This window comes from Phyllobates terribilis, unplaced genomic scaffold, assembly GCF_046119375.1.
Source record: "Phyllobates terribilis strain yellow unplaced genomic scaffold, ASM4611937v1 Scaffold_8__6_contigs__length_399053987, whole genome shotgun sequence".
Lineage (NCBI taxonomy): Eukaryota > Metazoa > Chordata > Amphibia > Anura > Dendrobatidae > Phyllobates > Phyllobates terribilis.
The window spans coordinates 212,604,835-212,622,476 of record NW_027362768.1 but is presented as its reverse complement, the minus strand read 5'-3'; positions in this window follow the sequence as shown (position 1 = coordinate 212,622,476).

Genomic DNA, 17,642 nt, shown 5'->3' with positions numbered 1-17,642 from the left:
GTGTGTGGGACTTGTTCTATTAGTCAATCTATACTAACCTCCACCAGGTTGCAAATTCAATATAATTTTTATCTGCATTTAGCTCTGAAAAAATATTTTGGCTAGTAGCAGTGTGAGGGACTTGTTCAATTAATCCATCTTTATTAACCTCCACCAGGTTGCAAATTCAATATAATTTTTATCTGCATCTAGCTCTGAAAAAATATTTCGGCTTGTAGCAGTGTGTGGGACTTGTTCTATTAGTCCATCTATACTAACCTCCACCAGGTTGCAAATTCAATATAATTTTTATCTGCACCTAGCTCTGAAACAATATTTCGGCTTGTAGCAGTGTGTGTGACTTGTTCTATTAGTCCATCTATACTAACCTCCACCAGGTTGCAAATTCAATATAATTTTTTTCTGCATCTAGCTCTGAAAAAATATTTTGGCTTGTAGCAGTGTGTGTGACTTTTTCTATTAGTCCATCTATACTAACCTCCACCAGGTTGCAAATTCAATATAATTTTTATCTGCATCTAGCTCTGAAAACATTTTTTGGCTTGTAGCAGTGTGTCGGACTTGTTCTATTAGTCCATCTATACTAACCTCCACCAGGTTGCAAATTCAATATAATTTTTATCTGCACCTAGCTCTGAAAAAATATTTTGGCTTGTAGCAGTGTGTGGGATTTGTTCTATTAGTCCATCTATACTAACCTCCTCCAGTTTGCAAATTCAATATAATTTTTTTCTGCATCTAGCTCTGAAAAAATATTTTGGCTTGTAGCAGTGTATGGGACTTGTTCTATTAGTCCATCTATACTAACCTCCATCAGGTTGCAAATTCAATACAATTTTTATCTGCATCTAGCTCTGAAAAAATATATTGGCTTGTAGCAGTGTGTGTTACTTGTTCTATTAGTCCATCTATATTAACCTCCACCAGGTTGCAAATTCAATATAATTTTTTTCTGCTTCTAGCTCTGAAAAAATATTTTGGCTTGTAGCAGTGTGTGTGACTTGTTCTATTAGTCCATCTATACTAACCTCCTCCAGGTTGCAAATTCAATATAATTTTTTTCTGCACCTAGCTCTGAAAAAATATTTTGGCTTGTAGCAGTGTGTGGGACTTGTTCTATTAGTCCATCTATACTAACCTCCACCAGGTTGCAAATTCAATATAATTTTTTTCTGCATCTAGCTCTGAAAAAATATTTCGGCTTGTAGCAGTGTGTGGGACTTGTTCCATTAGTCCATCGATAGTAACCTCCACCAGGTTGCAAATTCAATATAATTTTTTTCTGCATCTAGCTCTGAAAAAATATTTTGGCTTGTAGCAGTGTGTGGGACTTGATCTATTAGTCCATCTATACAAACATCCACCAGGTTGCAAATTCAATACGATTTTTATCTGCATCTAGCTCTGAAAAAATATTTCGGCTTGTAGAAGTGCATGGGACTTGTTCTATTAATACATCTATACTAACCCCCACCAGTTTGCAAATTCAATATAATTTTTATCTGCATCTAGCTCTGAAAAAATATTTCGGCTTGTAGCAGTGTGTGGGACTTGTTCTATTAGTCCATCTATACTAACCTCCACCAGGTTGGAAATTCAATATAATTTTTATCTGCATCAAGCTCTGAAAAAATATTTTGGCTTGTAGCAGTGTGTGGGACTTGTTCTATTAGTCCATCTATACTAACCTCCACCAGGTTGCAAATACAATATAATTTTTTTCTGCATCTAGCTCTGAAAAAATATTTTGGCTTGTAGCAGTGTGTGGGACTTGTTCTATTAGTCCATCTGTACTAACCTCCACCAGGTTGCAAATTCAATATAATTTTTTTCTGCATCTAGCTCTGAAAAAATATTTCGGCTTGTAGCAGAGTGTGGGACTTGATCTCTTAGTCCATCTATGCTAACCTCCACCAAGTTGCAAATTCAATACAATTTTTATCTGCATCTAGCTCTGAAAAAATATTTTGGCTTGTAGAAGTGTGTGGGACTTGTTCTATTAGGCCATCTATACTAACCTCTACCAGTTTGCAAATACAATATAATCTTTTTCTGCATCTAGCTCTGAAAAAATATTTTGGCTTGTAGCAGTGTGTGGGACTTGTTCTATTAGTCCATCTATACTAACCTCCACCAAGTTGCAAATTCAATCTAATTTTTATCTGCATCTAGCTCTGAAAAAATATTTCGGCTTGTAGCAGTGTGTGGGACTTGTTCTATTAGTCCATCTATACTAACCTCCACCAGGTTGCAAATACAATATAATTTTATTCTGCATCTAGCTCTGAAAAAATATTTTGGCTTGTAGCAGTGTGTGGGACTTGTTCTATTAATCCATCTATACTAACCTCCACCAGGTTGAAAATTCAATATAATTTTTATCTGCATCTAGCTCTGAAAAAATATTTTGGCATGTAGCAGTGTGTGGGACTTGTTCTATTAGTCCATCTATACTAACCTCCACCAGGTTGCAAATTCAATATAATTTTTATCTGCATCTAGCTCTGAAAAAATATTTCGGCTTGTAGCAGTGTGTGGGACTTGTTCTATTAGTCCATCTATACTAACCTCCACCAGGTTGCAAATTCAATATAATTTTTATCTGCACCTAGCTCTGAAACAATATTTCGGCTTGTAGCAGTGTGTGTGACTTGTTCTATTAGTCCATCTATACTAACCTCCACCAGGTTGCAAATTCAATATAATTTTTTTCTGCATCTAGCTCTGAAAAAATATTTTGGCTTGTAGCAGTGTGTGTGACTTTTTCTATTAGTCCATCTATACTAACCTCCACCAGGTTGCAAATTCAATATAATTTTTATCTGCATCTAGCTCTGAAAACATTTTTTGGCTTGTAGCAGTGTGTGGGACTTGTTCTATTAGTCCATCTATACTAACCTCCACCAGGTTGCAAATTCAATATAATTTTTATCTGCACCTAGCTCTGAAAAAATATTTTGGCTTGTAGCAGTGTGTGGGATTTGTTCTATTAGTCCATCTATACTAACCTCCTCCAGTTTGCAAATTCAATATAATTTTTTTCTGCATCTAGCTCTGAAAAAATATTTTGGCTTGTAGCAGTGTATGGGACTTGTTCTATTAGTCCATCTATACTAACCTCCATCAGGTTGCAAATTCAATACAATTTTTATCTGCATCTAGCTCTGAAAAAATATATTGGCTTGTAGCAGTGTGTGGGACTTGTTCTATTAGTCCATCTATATTAACCTCCACCAGGTTGCAAATTCAATATAATTTTTTTCTGCTTCTAGCTCTGAAAAAATATTTTGGCTTGTAGCAGTGTGTGTGACTTGTTCTATTAGTCCATCTATACTAACCTCCTCCAGGTTGCAAATTCAATATAATTTTTTTCTGCACCTAGCTCTGAAAAAATATTTTGGCTTGTAGCAGTGTGTGGGACTTGTTCTATTAGTCCATCTATACTAACCTCCACCAGGTTGCAAATTCAATATAATTTTTTTCTGCATCTAGCTCTGAAAAAATATTTCGGCTTGTAGCAGTGTGTGGGACTTGTTCCATTAGTCCATCGATAGTAACCTCCACCAGGTTGCAAATTCAATATAATTTTTTTCTGCATCTAGCTCTGAAAAAATATTTTGGCTTGTAGCAGTGTGTGGGACTTGATCTATTAGTCCATCTATACAAACATCCACCAGGTTGCAAATTCAATACGATTTTTATCTGCATCTAGCTCTGAAAAAATATTTCGGCTTGTAGAAGTGCATGGGACTTGTTCTATTAATACATCTATACTAACCCCCACCAGTTTGCAAATTCAATATAATTTTTATCTGCATCTAGCTCTGAAAAAATATTTCGGCTTGTAGCAGTGTGTGGGACTTGTTCTATTAGTCCATCTATACTAACCTCCACCAGGTTGGAAATTCAATATAATTTTTATCTGCATCAAGCTCTGAAAAAATATTTTGGCTTGTAGCAGTGTGTGGGACTTGTTCTATTAGTCCATCTATACTAACCTCCACCAGGTTGCAAATACAATATAATTTTTTTCTGCATCTAGCTCTGAAAAAATATTTTGGCTTGTAGCAGTGTGTGGGACTTGTTCTATTAGTCCATCTGTACTAACCTCCACCAGGTTGCAAATTCAATATAATTTTTTTCTGCATCTAGCTCTGAAAAAATATTTCGGCTTGTAGCAGAGTGTGGGACTTGATCTCTTAGTCCATCTATGCTAACCTCCACCAAGTTGCAAATTCAATACAATTTTTATCTGCATCTAGCTCTGAAAAAATATTTTGGCTTGTAGAAGTGTGTGGGACTTGTTCTATTAGGCCATCTATACTAACCTCTACCAGTTTGCAAATACAATATAATCTTTTTCTGCATCTAGCTCTGAAAAAATATTTTGGCTTGTAGCAGTGTGTGGGACTTGTTCTATTAGTCCATCTATACTAACCTCCACCAAGTTGCAAATTCAATCTAATTTTTATCTGCATCTAGCTCTGAAAAAATATTTCGGCTTGTAGCAGTGTGTGGGACTTGTTCTATTAGTCCATCTATACTAACCTCCACCAGGTTGCAAATACAATATAATTTTATTCTGCATCTAGCTCTGAAAAAATATTTTGGCTTGTAGCAGTGTGTGGGACTTGTTCTATTAATCCATCTATACTAACCTCCACCAGGTTGAAAATTCAATATAATTTTTATCTGCATCTAGCTCTGAAAAAATATTTTGGCATGTAGCAGTGTGTGGACTTGTTCTATTAGTCCATCTATACTAACCTCCACCAGGTTGCAAATTCAATACAATTTTTATCTGCATCTAGCTCTGAAAAAATATATTGGCTTGTAGCAGTGTGTGGGACTTGTTCTATTAGTCCATCTATATTAACCTCCACCAGGTTGCAAATTCAATATAATTTTTTTCTGCTTCTAGCTCTGAAAAAATATTTTGGCTTGTAGCAGTGTGTGTGACTTGTTCTATTAGTCCATCTATACTAACCTCCTCCAGGTTGCAAATTCAGTATAACTTTTTTCTGCATCTAGCTCTGAAAAAATATTTTGGCTTGTAGCAGTGTGTGGGACTTGTTCTATTAGTCCATCTGTACTAACCTCCACCAGGTTGCAAATTCAATATAATTTTTTTATGCATCTAGCTCTGAAAAAATATTTCGGCTTGTAGCAGAGTGTGGGACTTGATCTCTTAGTCCATCTATGCTAACCTCCACCAAGTTGCAAATTCAATACAATTTTTATCTGCATCTAGCTCTGAAAAAATATTTTGGCTTGTAGCAGTGTGTGGGACTTGTTCTATTAGTCCATCTATACTAACCTCCACCAGGTTGCAAATTCAATATAATTTTTTTCTGCATCTAGCTCTGAAAAAATATTTCGGCTTGTAGCAGTGTGTGGGACTTGTTCCATTAGTCCATCGATAGTAACCTCCACCAGGTTGCAAATTCAATATAATTTTTTTCTGCATCTAGCTCTGAAAAAATATTTTGGCTTGTAGCAGTGTGTGGGACTTGATCTATTAGTCCATCTATACAAACATCCACCAGGTTGCAAATTCAATACGATTTTTATCTGCATCTAGCTCTGAAAAAATATTTCGGCTTGTAGAAGTGCATGGGACTTGTTCTATTAGTACATCTATACTAACCCCCACCAGTTTGCAAATTCAATATAATTTTTATCTGCATCTAGCTCTGAAAAAATATTTCGGCTTGTAGCAGTGTGTGGGACTTGTTCTATTAGTCCATCTATACTAACCTCCACCAGGTTGGAAATTCAATATAATTTTTATCTGCATCAAGCTCTGAAAAAATATTTTGGCTTGTAGCAGTGTGTGGGACTTGTTCTATTAGTCCATCTATACTAACCTCCACCAGGTTGCAAATACAATATAATTTTTTTCTGCATCTAGCTCTGAAAAAATATTTTGGCTTGTAGCAGTGTGTGGGACTTGTTCTATTAGTCCATCTGTACTAACCTCCACCAGGTTGCAAATTCAATATAATTTTTTTCTGCATCTAGCTCTGAAAAAATATTTCGGCTTGTAGCAGAGTGTGGGACTTGATCTCTTAGTCCATCTATGCTAACCTCCACCAAGTTGCAAATTCAATACAATTTTTATCTGCATCTAGCTCTGAAAAAATATTTTGGCTTGTAGAAGTGTGTGGGACTTGTTCTATTAGGCCATCTATACTAACCTCTACCAGTTTGCAAATACAATATAATCTTTTTCTGCATCTAGCTCTGAAAAAATATTTTGGCTTGTAGCAGTGTGTGGGACTTGTGCTATTAGTCCATCTATACTAACCTCCATCAGGTTGCAAATACAATATAATTTTTTTCTGCAGCTAGCTCTGAAAAAATATTTTGGAATGTAGCAGTGTGTGGGACTTGTTCTATTAATCCATCTATACTAACCTCCACCAGGTTGAAAATTCAATATAATTTTTATCTGCATCTAGCTCTGAAAAAATATTTCGGCTTGTAGCAGTGTGTGGGACTTGATCTATTAGTCCATCTATACTAACCTCCACCAGGTTGCAAATTCAATATAATTTTTATCTGCATCTAGCTCTGAAAAAATATTTTGGCTTGTAGCAGTGTGTGGGACTTGTTCTATTAGTCCATCTATACTAACCTCCACCAGGTTGCAAATTCAATACAATTTTTATCTGCATCTAGCTCTGAAAAAATATATCGGCTTGTAGCAGTGTGTGGGACTTGTTCTATTAGTCCATCTATATTAACCTCCACCATGTTGCAAATTCAATATAATTTTTTTCTGCATCTAGCTCTGAAAAATTATTTTGGCTTGTTGCAGTGTGTGTGACTTGTTCTATTAGTCCATCTATACTAACCTCCACCAGGTTGCAAATTCAATATAATTTTTATCTACATCTAGTTCTGAAAAAATATTTTGGCTTGTAGCAGTGTGTGGGACGTGTTCTATTAGTCCATCTATACTAACCTCCACCAGGTTGCAAATTCAATATAATTTTTTTCTGCACCTAGCTCTGATAAAATATTTCTTCTTGTAGCAGTGTGTGGGACTTGTTCTATTAGTCCATCTATACTAAACTCCACCAGGTTGCAAATTCAATATAATTTTTTTCTGCATTTAGCTCTGAAAAAATATTTTGGCTTGTAGCAGTGTGTGGGACGTGTTCTATTAGTCCATCTATACTAACCTCCACCAGGTTGCAAATTCAGTATAATTTTATCTGCATCTAGCTCTGAAAAAATATTTCGGCTTGTAGCAGTGTGTGGGACTTGTGCTATTAGTCCATCTATACTAACCTCCATCAGGTTGCAAATACAATATAATTTTTTTCTGCAGCTAGCTCTGAAAAAATATTTTGGCTTGTAGCAGTGTGTGGGACTTGTTCTATTAATCCATCTATACTAACCTCCACCAGGTAGAAAATTCAATATAATTTTTATCTGCATCTAGCTCTGAAAAAATATTTCGGCTTGTAGCAGTGTGTGGGACTTGATCTATTACTCCATCTATACTAACCTCCACAAGGTTGCAAATTCAATATAATTTTTATCTGCATCTAGCTCTGAAAAAATATTTTGGCTTGTAGCAGTGTGTGGGACTTGTTCTATTAGTCCATCTATACTAACCTCCACCAGGTTGCAAATTCAATATAATTTTTATCTGCATTTAGCTCTGAAAAAATATTTTGGCTAGTAGCAGTGTGAGGGACTTGTTCAATTAGTCCATCTTTATTAACCTCCACCAGGTTGCAAATTCAATATAATTTTTACATGCATCTAGCTCTGAAAAAATATTTTGACTTGTAGCAGTGTGTGGGACTTGTTCTATTAGTCCATCTATACTAACCTCCACCAGGTTGCAATTTCAATATAATTTTTATCTGCATCTAGCTCTGAAAAAATATTTCGGCTTGTAGCAGTGTGTGGGACTTGTTCTATTAGTCCATCTATACTAACCTCCACCAGGTTGCAAATTCAATATAATTTTTATCTGCACCTAGCTCTGAAACAATATTTCGGCTTGTAGCAGTGTGTGTGACTTGTTCTATTAGTCCATCTATACTAACCTCCACCAGGTTGCAAATTCAATATAATTTTTTTCTGCATCTAGCTCTGAAAAAATATTTTGGCTTGTAGCAGTGTGTGTGACTTTTTCTATTAGTCCATCTATACTAACCTCCACCAGGTTGCAAATTCAATATAATTTTTATCTGCATCTAGCTCTGAAAACATTTTTTGGCTTGTAGCAGTGTGTTGGACTTGTTCTATTAGTCCATCTATACTAACCTCCACCAGGTTGCAAATTCAATATAATTTTTATCTGCACTAAGCTCTGAAAAAATATTTTGGCTTGTAGCAGTGTGTGGGATTTGTTCTATTAGTCCATCTATACTAACCTCCTCCAGTTTGCAAATTCAATATAATTTTTTTCTGCATCTAGCTCTGAAAAAATATTTTGGCTTGTAGCAGTGTATGGGACTTGTTCTATTAGTCCATCTATACTAACCTCCATCAGGTTGCAAATTCAATACAATTTTTATCTGCATCTATCTCTGAAAAAATATATTGGCTTGTAGCAGTGTGTGGGACTTGTTCTATTAGTCCATCTATATTAACCTCCACCAGGTTGCAAATTCAATATAATTTTTTTCTGCTTCTAGCTCTGAAAAAATATTTTGGCTTGTAGCAGTGTGTGTGACTTGTTCTATTAGTCCATCTATACTAACCTCCTCCAGGTTGCAAATTCAATATAATTTTTTTCTGCACCTAGCTCTGATAAAATATTTCTTCTTGTAGCAGTGTGTGGGACTTGTTCTATTAGTCCATCTATACTAACCTCCACCAGGTTGCAAACTCAATATAATTTTTTTCTGCATTTAGCTCTGAAAAAATATTTTGGCTTGTAGCAGTGTGTGGGACGTGTTCTATTAGTCCATCTATACTAACCTCCACCAGGTTGCAAATTCAGTATAATTTTTATCTGCATCTAGCTCTGAAAAAATATTTCGGCTTGTAGCAGTGTGTGGGACTTGTGCTATTAGTCCATCTATACTAACCTCCATCAGGTTGCAAATACAATATAATTTTTTTCTGCAGCTAGCTCTGAAAAAATATTTTGGATTGTAGCAGTGTGTGGGACTTGTTCTATTAATCCATCTATACTAACCTCCACCAGGTTGAAAATTCAATATAATTTTTATCTGCATCTAGCTCTGAAAAAATATTTCGGCTTGTAGCAGTGTGTGGGACTTGATCTATTAGTCCATCTATACTAACCTCCACCAGGTTGCAAATTCAATATAATTTTTATCTGCATCTAGCTCTGAAAAAATATTTTGGCTTGTAGCAGTGTGTGGGATTTGTTCTATTAGTCCATCTATACTAACCTCCACCAGGTTGCAAATTCAATACAAATTTTATCTGCATCTAGCTCTGAAAAAATATATCGGCTTGTAGCAGTGTGTGGGACTTTTTCTATTAGTCCATCTATATTAACCTCCACCATGTTGCAAATTCAATATAATTTTTTTCTGCATCTAGCTCTGAAAAAATATTTTGGCTTGTAGCAGTGTGTGTGACTTGTTCTATTAGTCCATCTATACTAACCTCCACCAGGTTGCAAATTCAATATAATTTTTATCTACATCTAGTTCTGAAAAAATATTTTGGCTTGTAGCAGTGTGTGGGACGTGTTCTATTAGTCCATCTATACTAACCTCCACCAGGTTGCAAATTCAGTATAATTTTTATCTTCATCTAGTTCTGAAAAAATATTTCGGCTTGTAGCAGTGTGTGGGACTTGTGCTATTAGTCCATCTATACTAACCTCCATCAGGTTGCAAATACAATATAATTTTTTTCTGCAGCTAGCTCTGAAAAAATATTTTGGCTTGTAGCAGTGTGTGGGACTTGTTCTATTAATCCATCTATACTAACCTCCACCAGGTAGAAAATTCAATATAATTTTTATCTGCATCTAGCTCTGAAAAAATATTTCGGCTTGTAGCAGTGTGTGGGACTTGATCTATTACTCCATCTATACTAACCTCCACCAGGTTGCAAATTCAATATAATTTTTATCTGCATCTAGCTCTGAAAAAATATTTTGGCTTGTAGCAGTGTGTGGGACTTGTTCTATTAGTCCATCTATACTAACCTCCACCAGGTTGCAAATTCAATATAATTTTTATCTGCATTTAGCTCTGAAAAAATATTTTGGCTAGTAGCAGTGTGAGGGACTTGTTCAATTAGTCCATCTTTATTAACCTCCACCAGGTTGCAAATTCAATATAATTTTTACATGCATCTAGCTCTGAAAAAATATTTTGACTTGTAGCAGTGTGTGGGACTTGTTCTATTAGTCCATCTATACTAACCTCCACCAGGTTGCAAATTCAATATAATTTTTATCTGCACCTAGCTCTGAAACAATATTTCGGCTTGTAGCAGTGTGTGTGAATTATTCTATTAGTCCATCTATACTAACTTCCATCAGGTTGCAAATACAATATAATTTTTTTCTGCATCTAGCTCTGAAAAAATATTTAGGCTTGTAGCAGTGTGTGGGACTTGTTCTATTAATCCATCTTTACTAACCGCCACCAGGTTGCAAATTCAATATAAATTTTATCTGCATCTAGCTCTGAAAAAAAAATTCGGCTTGTAGCAGTGTGTGGGACTTGATCTATTAGTCCATCTATACTAACCTCCACCAGGTTGCAAATTCAATACAATTTTTATCTGCATCTAGCTCTGAAAAAAGATTTTGGCTTGTAGCAGTGTGTGGGACTTGTTCTATTAGTCCATCTATACTAACCTCCACCAGGTTGCAAATTCAATATAATTTTTATCTGCACCTAGCTCTGAAAAAATATTTCGGCTTGTAGCAGTGTGTGGGACTTGTTCTATTAGTCCATCTATACTAACCTTCACCATGTTGCAAATTCAATATAATTTTATCTGCATCTAGCTCTGAAAAAATATTTCGGCTTGTAGCAGTGTGTGGGACTTGTTCTATTAGTCCATCTATACTAACCTCCACCAGGTTGCAATTTCAATATAATTTTTTCTGCATCTAGCTCTGAAAAAATATTTTGGCTTGTAGCAGTGTGTGTGACTTTTTCTATTAGTCCATCTATACTAACCTCCACCAGGTTGCAAATTCAATATAATTTTTATCTGCATCTAGCTCTGAAAAAATTTTTTGGCTTGTAGCAATGTGTGGGACTTGTTCTATTAGTCCATCTATACTAACCTCCACCAGGTTGCAAATTCAATATAATTTTTATCTGCACCTAGCTCTGAAAAAATATTTTGGCTTGTAGCAGTGTGTGGGATTTGTTCTATTAGTCCATCTATACTAACCTCCTCCAGTTTGCAAATTCAATATAATTTTTTTCTGCATCTAGCTCTGAAAAAATATTTCGGCTTGTAGCAGTGTGTGGGACTTGTTCTATTAGTCCATCTATACTAACCTCCATCTGGTTGCAAATACAAAATAATTTTTTTCTGCATTTAGTTCTGAAAAAATATTTTGGCATGTAGCAGTGTGTGGGACTTGTTCTATTAATCCATCTTTACTAACCGCCACCAGGTTGCAAATTCAATATAATTTTTATCTGCATCTAGCTCTGAAAAAAAAATTCGGCTTGTAGCAGTGTGTGGGACTTGATCTATTAGTCCATCTATACTAACCTCCACCAGGTTGCAAATTCAATACAATTTTTATCTGCATCTAGCTATGAAAAAAGATTTTGGCTTGTAGCAGTGTGTGGGACTTGTTCTATTAGTCCATCTATACTAACCTCCACCAGGTTGCAAATTCAATATAATTTTTATCTGCACCTAGCTCTGAAAAAATATTTCGGCTTGTAGCAGTGTATGGGACTTGTTCTATTAGTCCATCTATACTAACCTTCACCATGTTGCAAATTCAATATAATTTTATCTGCATCTAGCTCTGAAAAAATATTTCGGCTTGTAGCAGTGTGTGGGACTTGTTCTATTAGTCCACCTATACTAACCTCCACAAGGTTGCAAATTCAATATAATTTTTATCTGCATATAGCTCTGAAAAAATATTTCGGCTTGTAGCAGTGTGTGGAACTTGTTCTATTAGTCCATCTATACTAACCTCCACCAGGTTGCAAATTCAATATAATTTTTATCTGCATCTAGCTCTGAAAAAATATTTCGGCTTGTAGCAGTGTGTGGGACTTGTTATATTAGTCCATCTATACTAACCTCCACCAGGTTGCAAATTCAATATAATTTTTATCTGCATCTAGCTCTGAAAAAATATTTCGGCTTGTAGCAGTGTGTGGGACTTGTTCTATTAATCCATCTATTCTAACCTCCACCAGGTTGCAAATTCAATATAATTTTTTTCTGCATCTAGCTCTGAAATAATATCTTGGTTTGTAGCAGTGTGTGGGACTTGATCTATTAATCCATCTATACTAACCTCCACCAGGTTACAAATTCAATACAATTTTTATATGCATCTAGCTCTGAAAAAAGATTTCGGCTTGTAGCAGTGTGTGGGACTTGTTCTATTAGTCCATCTATATTAACCTCCACCAGGTTGCAAATTCAATATAATTTTTATCTGCATCTAGCTTTGAAAAAATATTTCGGCTTGTAGCAGTGTGTGGGACTTGTTCTATTAGTCCATCTATACTAACCTCCACCAGGTTGCAAATTCAATACAATTTTTATCTGCATCTAGCTCTGAAAAAAGATTTTGGCTTGTAGCAGTGTGTGGGACTTGTTCTATTAGTCCATCTATACTAACCTCCACCAGGTTGCAAATTCAATATAATTTTTATCTGCACCTAGCTCTGAAAAAATATTTCGGCTTGTAGCAGTGTGTGGGACTTGTTCTATTAGTCCATCTATACTAACCTTCACCATGTTGCAAATTCAATATAATTTTATCTGCATCTAGCTCTGAAAAAATATTTCGGCTTGTAGCAGTGTGTGGGACTTGTTCTATTAGTCCACCTATACTAACCTCCACAAGGTTGCAAATTCAATATAATTTTTATCTGCATATAGCTCTGAAAAAATATTTCGGCTTGTAGCAGTGTGTGGAACTTGTTCTATTAGTCCATCTATACTAACCTCCACCAGGTTGCAAATTCAATATAATTTTTATCTGCATCTAGCTCTGAAAAAATATTTCGGCTTGTAGCAGTGTGTGGGACTTGTTCTATTAGTCCATCTATACTAACCTCCACCAGGTTGCAAATTCAATATAATTTTTATCTGCATCTAGCTCTGAAAAAATATTTCGGCTTGTAGCAGTGTGTGGGACTTGTTCTATTAATCCATCTATTCTAACCTCCACCAGGTTGCAAATTCAATATAATTTTTTTCTGCATCTAGCTCTGAAATAATATCATGGTTTGTAGCAGTGTGTGGGACTTGATCTATTAATCCATCTATTCTAACCTCCACCAGGTTGCAAATTCAATACAATTTTTATATGCATCTAGCTCTGAAAAAAGATTTCGGCTTGTAGCAGTGTGTGGGACTTGTTCTATTAGTCCATCTATATTAACCTCCACCAGGTTGCAAATTCAATATAATTTTTATCTGCATCTAGCTTTGAAAAAATATTTCGGCTTGTAGCAGTGTGTGGGACTTGTTCTATTAGTCCATCTATACTAACCTCCACCAGGTTGCAAATTCAATACAATTTTTATCTGCATCTAGCTCTGAAAAAATATTTTGGCTTGTAGCAGTGTGTGGGACTTGTTCTATTAGTCCATCTATATTAACCTCCACCAGGTTGCAAATTCAATATACTTTTTATCTGCATCTAGCTCTGAAAAAAAATTTTGGCTTGTAGCAGTGTGTGGGACTTGTTCTTTTAGTCCATCTATACTAACCTCCACCAGGTTGCAAATTCAATATAATTTTTTTCTGCATCTAGCTCTGAAAATATATTTCGGCTTGTAGCAGTGTGTGGGACTTGTTCTATTAGTCCATCTATACTAACCTCTACCAGGTTGCAAATACAATATAATCTTTTTCTGCACCTAGCTCTGAAAAAATATTTCGGCTTGAAGCAGTGTGTGGGACTTGTTCCATTAGTCCATCTATACTAACCTCCACCAGGTTGCAAATTCAATATAATTTTTTTCTGCATCTAGCTCTGAAAAAATATTTCGGCTTGTAGCAGTGTGTGGGACTTGATCCATTAGTCCATCTATACTAACCTCCACCAGGTTGCAAATTCAATATAATTTTTTTCTGCATCTAGCTCTGAAAAAATATTTCGGCTTGTAGCAGTGTGTGGGACTTGATCTATTAGTCCATCTATACAAACATCCACCAGGTTGCAAATTCAATACGATTTTTATCTGCATCTAGCTCTGAAAAAATATTTCGGCTTGTAGAAGTGTATGGGACTTGTTCTATTAGTACATGTATACTAACCTCCACCAGGTTGCAAATTCAATAAAATTTTTATCTGCATCTAGCTCTGAAAAAATATTTTGGCTTGTAGCAGTGTGTGGGACTTGTTCTATTAGTCAATCTATACTAACCTCCACCAGGTTGCAAATTCAATATAATTTTTATCTGCATCTAGCTCTGAAAAAATATTTTGGCTTGTAGCAGTGTGTGGGACTTGTTCTATTAGTCCATTTATACTAACCTCCACCAGGTTGCAAATACTATATAATTTTTTTCTGCATCCAGCTCTGAAAAAATATTTTGGCTTGTAGCAGTGTGTGGGACTTGTTCTATTAGTCCATCTATACTAACCTCCACGAGGTTGCAAATTCAATATAATTTTTTTCTGCATCTAGCTCTGAAAAAATATTTCGGCTTGTAGCAGTGTGTGGGACTTGATCTCTTAGTCCATCTATGCTAACCTCCACCACGTTGCAAATTCAATACAATTTTTATCTGCATCTAGCTCTGAAAAAATAATTTGGCTTGTAGAAGTGTGTGGGACTTGTTATATTAGTCCATCTATACTAACCTCCACCAGGTTGCAAATTCATTATAATTGTTATCTGCATCTAGCTCTGAAAAAATATTTTGGCTGTAGCAGTGTGTGGGACATGTTCTATTAGTCCATCTATACTAAACCTCCACCAGGTTGCAAATTCAATATAATTTTTTTCTCCATCTAGCTCTGAAAAAATATTTTGGCTTGTAGCAGTGTGTGGGACGTGTTCTATTAATCCATCTATACTAACCTCCACCAGGTTGCAAATACAATATTATTTTTTTCTGCATCTAGCTCTGAAAAAATATTTTGGCTTGTAGCAGTGTGTGGTACTTGTTCTATTAGTCGTTCTATACTAACCTCCACCAGGTTGAAAATTCAATAAAAATTTTTCTGCATCTAGCTCTGAAAAAATATTTCGGCTTGTAGCAGTGTGTGGGACTTGTTCTATTAATCCATCTATTCTAACCTCCACCAGGTTACAAATTCAATATAATTTTTTTCTGCATCTAGCTCTGAAATAATATCTTGGTTTGTAGCAGTGTGTGGGACTTGATCTATTAATCCATCTATACTAACCTCCACCAGGTTGCAAATTCAATACAATTTTTATATGCATCTAGCTCTGAAAAAAGATTTCGGCTTGTAGCAGTGTGTGGGACTTGTTCTATTAGTCCATCTATATTAACCTCCACCAGGTTGCAAATTCAATATAATTTTTATCTGCATCTAGCTTTGAAAAAATATTTCGGCTTGTAGCAGTGTGTGGGGCTTGTTCTATTAGTCCATCTATACTAACCTCCACCAGGTTGCAAATTCAATACAATTTTTATCTGCATCTAGCTCTGAAAAAATATTTTGGCTTGTAGCAGTGTGTGGGACTTGTTCTATTAGTCCATCTATACTAACGTCCACCAGGTTGCAAATACAATATAATTTTTTTCGGCATCTAGCTCTGAAAAAATATTTCGGCTTGTAGCAGTGTGTGGGTCTTGTTCTATTAGTCCATCTATACTAACCTCCACCAGGTTGCAAATTCAATATAATTTTTTTCTGCATATAGCTCTGAAAAAATATTTCGGCTTGTAGCAGTGTGTGGGACTTGTTCCATTAGTCCATCGATACTAACCTCCACCAGGTTGCAAATTCAATATAATTTTTTTCTGCATCTAGCTCTGAAAAAATATTTTGGCTTGTAGCAGTGTGTGGGACTTGATCTATTAGTCCATCTATACAAACATCCACCAGGTTGCAAATTCAATACGATTTTTATCTGCATCTAGCTCTGAAAAAATATTTCGGCTTGTAGAAGTGTATGGGACTTGTTCTATTAGTACATCTATACTAACCCCCACCAGGTTGCAAATTCAATATAATTTTTATCTGCATCTAGCTCTGAAAAAATATTTCGGCTTGTAGCAGTGTGTGGGACTTGTTCTATTAGTCCATCTATACTAACCTCCACCAGGTTGCAAATTCAATATAATTTTTATCTCCATCAAGCTCTGAAAAAATATTTTGGCTTGTAGCAGTGTGTGGGACTTGTTCTATTAGTCCATCTATACTAACCTCCACCAGGTTGCAAATACAATATAATTTTTTTCTGCATCTAGCTCTGAAAAAATATTTTGGCTTGTAGCAGTGTGTGGGACTTGTTCTATTAGTCCATCTATACTAACCTCCACCAGGTTGCAAATTCAATATAATTTTTTTCTGCATCTAGCTCTGAAAAAATATTTCGGCTTGTAGCAGAGTGTGGGACTTGATCTCTTAGTCCATCTATGCTAACCTCCACCACGTTGCAAATTCAATACAATTTTTATCTGCATCTAGCTCTGAAAAAATATTTTGGCTTGTAGCAGTGTGTGGGACTTGTTCTATTAGTCCATCTATACTAACCTCCACCAGGTTGCAAATTCATTATAATTGTTATTTACATCTAGCTCTGAAAAAATATTTTGGCTTGTAGCAGTGTGTGGGACATGTTCTATTAGTCCATCTATACTAACCTCCACCAGGTTGCAAATTCAATATAATTTTTTCCTCCATCTAGCTCTGAAAAAATATTTTGGCTTGTAGCAGTCTGTGGGACGTGTTCTATTAATCCATCTATACTAACCTCCACCAGGTTGCAAATACAATATTATTTTTTTCTGCATCTAGCTCTGAAAAAATATTTTGGCTTGTAGCAGTGTGTGGTACTTGTTCTATTAGTCGTTCTATACTAACCTGCACCAGGTTGAAAATTCAATAAAAAAAATTTTCAGCATCTAGCTCTGAAAAAATATTTCGGCTTGTAGCAGTGTGTCGGCCTTGATCTATTAGTCCATCTATACTAACCTCCACCAGGTTGCAAATTCAATACAATTTTTATCTGCATCTAGCTCTGAAAAAATATTTCGGCTTGTAGCAGTGTGTGGGACTTGTTCTATTAGTCCATCTATACTAACCTCCACCAGGTTGCAAATTCAATATAATTTTTATCTGCATCTAGCTCTGAAAAAATATTTTGGCTTGTAGCAGTGTGTGGGACTTGTTCTATTAGTCCATCTATACTAACCTCCACCAGGTTGCAAATACAATATAATTTTTTTCGGCATCTAGCTCTATAAAAATATTTCGGCTTGTAGCAGTGTGTGGGTCTTGTTCTATTAGTCCATCTATACTAACCTCCACCAGG